Source organism: Danio aesculapii, chromosome 2 (assembly GCF_903798145.1).
Source record: "Danio aesculapii chromosome 2, fDanAes4.1, whole genome shotgun sequence".
Taxonomy (NCBI): Eukaryota; Metazoa; Chordata; class Actinopteri; order Cypriniformes; family Danionidae; genus Danio; species Danio aesculapii.
This window is the reverse complement of record NC_079436.1, coordinates 57,423,600-57,433,599: the sequence shown is the minus strand read 5'-3', so window position 1 is coordinate 57,433,599 and position 10,000 is coordinate 57,423,600. Positions and strand designations below refer to the sequence as shown.

Genomic DNA, 10,000 nt, shown 5'->3' with positions numbered 1-10,000 from the left:
AACTACAGTAATTGATTTGTTGTGGTGATTCGGCAGTTGCTATGGTAGCACAACAACTTTAGTAATTGATCTGTTGTGGTGATTCTGCAGTTGCTATGGTAACACAACAACAACAGTAATTGATTCGTTGTGGTGATTCTGCAGTTGCTATGGTAACACATCAACTATAGTAATTGATCTGTTGTGGTGATTCAGCAGTTCCTATGGTAACACAACAACTATAGTATTATAAACAAATGACCCAATACTGTAGCGTTATACCAATATAGGCTATATTTTACTACAATACACCACAGTTACAACAGTATTTATTACAGCTTGCTAGTTATATTGTTAATATTACCAAATGCTGGAGCAGTTTTTAAAAAGTTATAAATACTACAATAATATATACATTATAATACAATTTTTTAAAGTCCAAAAAAAAGAGTATTTACTATACATTACTATAGTATTTTTTGTGTGGGTAAGAAGTATATAACACTCATGCATTTCTAGATTCTGATTCTGTTCAATTAAAAAGACTCATTGCTAATGCATAATCCACATCACTGACATACCTAATAATTATTTATTATTTATAATAATTAATCATTTTTACAGTGTATTTAAAATATAATCACCACCAGCTGTGTGTTGCATGAGTAATCATTTTTAAACTTAATAATGTTTTCTATTCGTCTATCCACAGATGATTTGTAGATATCCATATCAGGCTTTTATATCCATACATGACATTATCCAACATAAACAGCTACAATATCAGCATCAGAATATCTGGCATGCTTCATAAATCAATGTGTAAGTCAGTCCATTGACACTTTCTTGATGTAAAGAATATAAAAGCTGAATATTGTTATCATGAATGAAGCATGAAATCTACACATGCACACTAATTCATCCTATAAATATACAACAAGCCTTTAAAATGCCTAAAACGCCTTGTGTTATGACAGTCTGAGATGAGCATGGCATATATTTATCATGCGTTCAGGCAGTTTTAAGCTTGTATGCTAAAGCTAAATGCTATACACAGTGTTTTAGCAGGAGTGTTTTTCACATTCATTCGTTTATAGGGGTTTTAAATAGCCTTCATTAAAGTGTTATATGCATGAACCACAATATTAGACTACTTGATTTAAAGCAAACACGCACTGTTGTGAAAATCAGACAAAAAAGAAACATAAAACTGTAAACTGAACAGACTGAGTGAGGAAAAGAACTACAATCCCACAAATCATTGGCAATGACACGATCAAATTAAAACAAGAAATGTAAAAGTGTTAGTTTGAAGATTTAGGTTGTACTATAGAAACAATATGTTTGATGTTGATTGCAAAATATGTGCATATATTACATTTGCGATACTTAAGTGGAGTGGGAGGGGCTAAAAATCTGTTTTGGCACACTTTGCTCACTGCTACTCTGATTGGTTAATTGTTTGAACAGCATTATGGGTAATGTATTCTTTCTGCACAAATTCTCCTATTGAATACAGTTTTTTAAAGGACATTTGCAATGCTTCGGTGAAGTGGGAGGGCTAGAAATCTGTTTTGGCGCACTTTTCTCATTGCTACTCTCTGATTGGTTAATTGTTTGTTCAGCATTATGGGTAATGTATTTTATTCTGCACAAATTCTGCTATTATTTACAGTTTTTAAAAGACCTTTGCAATGCTTCAGTGAAGTGGGAGGGGCTAAAAATCTGTTTTGGCACACTTTTCTCACTGCTACTCTCTGATTGGTTAATTGTTTGTTCAGCATTATGGGTAATGTATTTTATTCTGCACAAATTCTGCTATTAAATAGTTTTTTTTTTTAAATACATTTGTGATGCTTTAGTTGAGTGGGAGTGGCTAAAGATGTGTTTTGCCGCACTGCTAATCTCTGATTGGTTAATTGTACAGCATTATGGGTAATATATTCTCTCTGCACAAATTCTCCTATTAAATACAGTTTTATAAAATACATTTGCTCTACTTTAGTGAAGTGGGTGGGGCTAAAATTTGTTTTGGCACACTTTGCTCACTGCTACTCTCTGATTGGTTAATTGTATGCACATTTTGGGTCATGTGTTTTTTTTCTGCACACATTCTATTAAATACAGTTTTTTAAATCTGTTTTGGTGCACTTTGCTCACTGCTACTTTCTGATTGGTTAATTGATTGTACAGCATTATGGGTAGTGTATTTTTTCCGCACAAGTTCTGGTATTGCATACAGTTTTTTTTTTAATACAATTGCGACACTTCAGTAGAGTGGGGAGTATTTGTACTGCACAAATTCTATTAAATACACTTTTAAACATTTGTGATGCTTCAGTGAAGTGGGAGGGGCTAAAAATCAGTTTTGGCACACTGCTCACTGCTACTCTGATTGGTTAATTGTTTGTTCAGCATTATGGGTAATGTATTTTTATTGCACAGATTCTAATATTAGCTACAGTTTTTTAAATACATTTGCAATGCTTCAGTTGAGTGGGAGGAGCTAAAAATAAGTTTTGCACACTCACTGATACTCTGATTGGTTAATTGTTTGTTCAGCATTATGGGTAATGTATTTTTTTCTGCACGAATTCTGCTGTTAAATAAAGTTTTTAAATACATTTGCGTTGCTTCAGTGTAGTGGGAGGGGCTAAAAATCTGTTTTGGCACACTGCTCACTGCTACTCTCTGATTGGTTATTTATTTGTACATCAATATGGGTAATGTAGTTTTCCTTCACAAATTCTGTTATTAAATATGTTTTTTTAAAGACATTTGCGATGCTTCAGTTGAGTGGGAGGGGCTAAAAATTTGTTTCAGCTCACTACTCACTGCTACTCTGATTGGTCAATTGTTCAGCTTTATGGGTAATGTATTTTTTTCTGCCAGAATTCTGCTATTAAATAGTTTTTAAATACATTTGGGATGCTTCAGCTGAGTGGGAGGGGCTAAAAATCTGTTTTTGGTGCACTGATCACTGCTGCTTTCTGATTGGTTAATAGTTTGTACAGCATTATAGGTAGTGTATTTTTTCTGCACAAATTCTGCTATTTAATACAGTTTTATAAAATAAGCTGAATTAATGTTAACATACTGGCTCAACAAATGCATGTGTTTTTAAGTTGACAGGTTTGTATGTATGTTTATCAGTTTTTGCATAGAAGATCAGTCTCACTATGGAGAAAATTATTGTTTTTTCCAACTGGTGTACAGTGGTTGCTAATTTAAAATATTAGTTTATGAATATTAAAACAATTGTCTACAAAAGCATCATTTATTAAACAGAACATTTTTCATTTGATATTTTTGCCTAATATTTTGGATGCTCTCTGGATGTTTTGAAAGCACTAATTTACACCAGATGAGTATCCATCTAAAATATTTCATCATATTACCCTATTAACAATGTATAAAATCATTCATCTATAAAACCCAGATAGCATTTAATGATCGCCCTATTAATGTTACTGAGGTATATTTATTCATAACATTGAGAAAACCTTGTCAGAACGTTCCCTGTTTGCTGCTATGATAATACCATTATATTCTTACATATATATATATATATATATATATATATATATATATATATATATATATATATATATATATATATATATATATATATATATATATATGTGTGTGGATATATATATATATGTGTGTGGATATATATATATATGTGTGTGGATATATATATATATATATATATATATATATATATATATATATATATATATGTGGATAACGTTTATGTAACGTTTATTTAATGTGCACACACTCATCCAGTATTTGTATTTTGTGTAAACAATGTGTAATATATGTGTACATTACGATCAGTTATCAGAAATCACAAGCCAACCTCAATTCATTTGACATATTCAAGATTTCTTAAAAAAATACCATAGTAATTTATAGTAAATACTAGTATTTTTGAACCATACTATAGTAAAGTGTATTCAACTGTATAATTGAAGTATTTACAGCTCTTTGATGAAAGCTATTGTAGTTTTAACTATAGTGAACTTATAAACTGTACTATACTTTAGTTTTTACTACAGTAAACTGTGGGGTATTGTAGTATAATATATATATATAGTTCTATAAACATGCATAAAAATACTATAGTAACTTATAATATTTACTGTAATGTTTTTTTAACCATACTATCTTAAACTACTTGAATTTGTTGTGGTGAATATAGTTGCAATATGGTAACACAACAACTAGCCTATAGCAATGTAAACAAATGGCCTGATACTGTAGTAGGGTATATTAGACTTAATTACACCACAGTTTACTACAGTAAAACTAAAGTATACTACATTTATTACAGTTTATCAGTTCAGTTAATACTACAGTATGCTGATCATTCATTAACAGTTATTTATATACATTATAATAAATAGCATGGTTCAAAACACTGTAATATTTACTATAAATTACTATAGTATTTTACCATGTTTGTTCATTTGTTAATACTATAGTTGTTGTGTTATTATAGAAACTAGAATCACCACAACAGATTAATTCACTACTATAGTATGTTTCAAAACACTGTAAACTATAGCATTTACTATAAATGTCTATAATATTTTTAATGTGGGTATTGACATGCACATATCATGCTCATGCATTTCTCAATTCTGATTCTGGTAAATTAGAATGGTTCTCATTTGCTAATGTGTTTATAGCCGATAGAAATGTGATTCATATGTATGCATGCACTGACACACTGGGAAACTTTCAGCGTGGTTTACTATTTACACACAGCAGAAAACAAGATGTGGATCCGCGGCTCCGTTTACCGACATCGTGACACAAAAACCGGACAGCGATATTTCCAGCATGTGCAATCCAGACCAACACAACACACACACACACACACACACACCAGCAAAACTGTCAAAGGCCCCGAGACGAGCAGTCAAACACCTGAAATAAACACGCGTGCTCGTATTCGCGTCCACGCGCTCCATCAACGCAATATACGTCATTATTGGAACCCACCGCTGATCTGTGTAGAGTGCAGATCAGTGGATTCCGCGCACACATACTGTAATGCGTGCAACCCTGTCCACAAAAGACTCGGTGCGCGTCTCCGTGTCCGCGTCTCCGCTGCTCGGCTCTGCGCGTCATGAAGTCAGTGGGTATAGTTTCTACTTTCGGTTCTCTAGCTTTATGATATTTCATAACTCATACAGCTAGATAACCAAAGAGAAAAACTAACCCGTGCGCGTTAAAGGGGCCGCGCGCGCGCTCCGGATGGAGTCAGTGTTTGTTTGGTCACATGTGCGGTCAGATTATTGAGAATCAGCTCCACACACATGCTGGACTGCTTCAACGCTCGATGATCGCTCATAAACCCACAGTGAGCGCTAAAACTGCTTTCATTCAGATGCTTTTTGATTGTAAGCGTTGGGCTATTTAATAAAATATCATTCACACACACATACGCTCTCTCTCTCTCTCTCTCTCTTTCAAACGCTCTGTCGCTCTCTCTCTCAAAAAAAAGAAAAGAAATGCTGGGTTATTGTAACCCATCGTTGGGTCAAATATGAATAAACCCAGTGATGGGTACATTTTTTCAATTAAAAAATATTTAAATCTCACTCTTTAACCCATTGTCCATATGTGACCCAGAGTAGGGTTACAAAAGCAATTTTTAGAACGCACACACACACACACGCACACACACACACACACACACACACACACACACACACACACACACACACACACACACACACACACACAGGCACAGCTGCAGTAATTCAAACTCAGGGTTTTTGTTTTATGACTAAAATAATAATAAAAATCAGGTACACTCTAAACAAAGCTGGGTTGTCCTAAAATAAACTTTTTAACCCAAGGGTTGGGTTTGTCCATATTTGTTCCAGTGTACTGACAACCCAGCAATATTTTTGAGTTTACAATCGTAAAATGCTGGGTCATTCATTCATTCATTCGTTCATTTTTTTTTTTCAGCTTAGTCCCTTTATTAATCCGGGGTCGCCACAGCGGAATGAACCGCCAACTTATCCAGCATATGTTTTTAGGCAGCGGATGCCCTTCCAGCTGCAACCCATCACTGGGAAAATGCTGGGTTATTTCAAACCTAAATTAAGAAAAATGTGGACAGCCCTTGAAAAAATGTAAAAATTAACCCATCACATGGTTTTGTTCATATATTTAACCCAGATCTGGGTTTTATTGTTTTAGAGTGTACACATTTAAAAATGTAGAGTTGTTGTAAAAATAAATGTTGGGTCAAATATTGACTAACTCAACATTTGGTACATTTTTAAAACTACTTAAATTATACTTTTTAACCTAATGTTGTTAAAACAACCCAGCATTGTTTAGAGTGTGTATTCTAGCTCAGCTGTTGTACAGTATGTTAGTCACACACACTGATTGATCAACAGAAGTATAGTTATTGACATTCACTGTTAATTCTCCACTGTAGTTTGTTAAATTCATGTTTGCTCTAATGATGCAAATCACACTCTTAACAATGCTGGGTTGTCTCAAACCAACAATAGGTCAAATATGGACAAGCTCAACATTTCATTCAATTTAAATGACATTTTTAACCTAATAATTGGGTTTGACCATTTTCAAACCAATCTTTGGGTTAAAACCACTCAGCTTTGATTAGAGAGTTTAATGTTAAAGTGAAACATCCACATACCTTATACTGTCTGATGCTCAAGTCGTTTGATTTACTCCACAAGCTTTACTAATCCACAGAGTGCAGCTTAAAGTCTCATCGGTGTTTAAATAAAGGCAGAAAGAGCTGAATATACGCGTGCAGATGAAGCACATGCTGACAGTCCTCAGAACAGCAGCGACTGACCTCTTTACAAATGAAGAGTCCAACCCTGATGCTCAGACTCCACCTCTTCATACTCTCATCACAGCCTTCTATTTCTCTACATGTGCAAAAGACTGATGCTGTTTTTATGTAATGTTTATTATAAATGCGTCTGATCCCTGATACTATTTAATTTTGCATAAAAAAAATAAAAAATAGATTGTTTTTACTATGTGTTGTGTTTATTTTTAATTATTTATTATTTTATTAATATGCTTTAATATTACATGTATAATATTTTTAAAATGAACTATGGATTAATTAAATATTAAAAATATTAAATATGTTATATTACAGCATATAAATACATCCCTTTACTCATAATTAACAACATATAAACATATATTCTTAATTATAATTAAATGTTTTTTTATTTATATGCTGTAATTTAACATATATAACATTTTTAATATGAACTGTGGATATATTAAAAATTAGATACATAATTTTATTTAATGTTACATAATGTGTATTTTTCTATTTTGTTTATTATTATTATTATTAATAATAATAATAAAAAAATAAAATAGTAATAATAATAATGATGATAATAATCATAATAATAATAATAATAATAAATATAATAATAATAATAATAATAATAATAATAATAATAATAAATAATAATAATAATTAAAATAATAATAATAATTAAAATAATAATAACAACAACAATAATAATAATAATAATAATAATAATAATAATAATAATAATAATAATAATAATAATTAAAACAATAATAATAATAAATAATAATAATAATAATAATAATAATAATAAAATAATAATAATAATAATAATAATAATAATAATAATAATAAATAAAATAATAATAACAATAATAATAATAATAATAATAATAATATATTAGTATAAATGTTTATATTGGATGAAAAACAGTGCTGGAATTTAATTATAAAAATAGATATTTTTAATAATATTTCAAATATATATAATATAACATTACAGATATTTTCAAACATTTCATATTTAATGCAAATGTATTTTACAATTTAAGTTTGGATTAATAAATGCATTTTAATATATGCTTTATATAGATTCACAAAATATTTTACATGCATGTACATTATATTACAAGCATAATGTAACATTTTTAAAGAGTTTAGATTATCTTAGAATAATAAAAAGAAATAATCTAGATAATATTTATATATAATTATATGTATCTTACATTTTCACAGATCTTACATTAGACACACTAGCTCTCATTCTCATTTGATCCCGTTATTTATTTAATGCGTTTCATATTTTCATAGAGGCCCCGAGGAGCTCGGTGAATAGCATTCGTTACCATGACAGTAACAATACTACAATGAATGCGCTTTTCAGATGACAATGACCGTGAGATCTGCAGCGTGAGCTGAATATAGATATAATTCACCCTGGCGAAACCCTAAAACAAGCTACTGACATAACAAATAACACATAAGAGCAATCTGAATCATTTCTAAATCATTCACACAGACTCCTGATTGTTTCTCAGTCAATTATCTGCATTATTTGAGCCTTCATAAACGGGTTTTATGATCCCACGTGACTTTAGAGGCCTGTAAAAAGCCTAGATGGGATACAGCTGCGGATTACATCAGCATAGCTCTCTGTACAACAGTAGTTAATATTTTTACATTACTGTGAGGGTTGGAGTACGGGTAAACGTTAATAAAATACAATTTAATGGGTATTTTAATAAATAATATAAATAATACTTGGTATAATTATTGTTTGTACATCACTGTGAGGGTTGGGGATGGGTAAACGTTAATAAAATACAGTTTAATGGGTATTTTAATAAATAATATAAATAATACTTGGTATAATTACTGTTTTTACATTACTGTGAGGGTTGGGGTATGGGTAAACGTTAATAAAATGCAGTTTAATGGGTAATTTAATAAATAATATGAATAACATTACTGTGAGGGTTGGAGTAAGGTAAACGTTAAATACAATTTAACGAGTAATTTATTAAATAATATGAATAATACTCTGTATAATTGCTGTTTTTGCATTACTGTGATGGTTGGGGTAGGGGTAGACGTTAATAAAATACAGTTAAATTAATAAATGTTATAAATAATGCTCGTTCACTTCCGACCACAGCTGTATCCCGTCTATACCGTCGTTCATGATCTGATGCTGTGTTTATGTGACTTATTTTCGACTACGTCATCAGGGATACACACGCATAATGGAATCGTCCACGTGTCGGAATGTTCCATTCACATATCGTGCCGTTAACACGTCTCATGCAGTTTTGTGTTTACGGAAATAAAACTTTTAATCACGATGGTAAAATAATGTTTAGCTTCATTTCTATCTCCCATGGATCAAACATTTTGTTTCCCTCTAAAAACGAGTTGTGAAACTCGTGTTTTTTCCCCCTGTAAAATAATAAAGATATTAATATAAATACATGTAATAAATAAACATAAATGCAGATTTTTTTTGCATTTTAGTTAGAAAATATTATTTTTGTATTAAATAACTCTGTTCTAAAGCGAAATATCGTATAAAAGTAAGAAAGTAGCAGAAATACACGTCAAAATCTTGTGAGCTTCAGTCTTTTTTTTCCTCACGAGCAGTTATCAGCTTATGAGATATAATCGAGATATGTTTGTGAATGAAATGAAGAAATAGAATTAATTATACATTCTGAGAGGACTGTGTGTGTGTGTGTGTGTGTGTGTGTGTGTGTGTGTGTGTGTGTGTGTGTGTGTGTGTGTGTGTGTGTGTGTGTTTGTGTGTGTAACTGTAAGTGCTTTAAACATCCAATATTTTTATTTATTTATTATTATTATTTTATTACTGTTATTAATTGGTGATAAAGTTTGTAATACGTAATATAAAATATAATCTAAATTACCACTGCCCAAAACCAGAAAATAAGACGAGAGTGACCTAAACAATATGTTTAATTTACAGTCCACGTGGACTACAGTCCCTGCAAAAATGGCTTCCTCAAAAATAAATAAAGAAAACCCAAGTTAAGAAATGATGCGACATAAAACATTACATGCAGTGTTTTATTTTATTGAATAAATACAGATTATTAAAGGCCTTAACAGTACCTGTTGCTCTAAAGCTGTACAACACACACCAGCAATTACATCCAGCACACA

The 10,000-nt window shown here is 31.1% G+C and overlaps 1 long non-coding RNA gene across 2 annotated transcripts in view; it reads right to left on the bottom strand.

Annotated features, from left to right (window-relative positions):
- Positions 1–6,809, bottom strand: part of LOC130237540 (uncharacterized) — a 48,225-nt gene extending 41,416 nt beyond the window's left edge. Inside the window, exon 1 of one of the 2 annotated variants that reach the window (XR_008838552.1) lies at positions 6,677–6,809. This is a non-coding gene — a long non-coding RNA (uncharacterized LOC130237540). Of the gene's footprint in view, positions 1–4,992; positions 5,066–6,676 lie in introns of those variants that run through there. The other variant, XR_008838553.1, reaches the window with a different exon arrangement.
- Between the last annotated feature and the right edge of the window lie 3,191 nt (positions 6,810–10,000).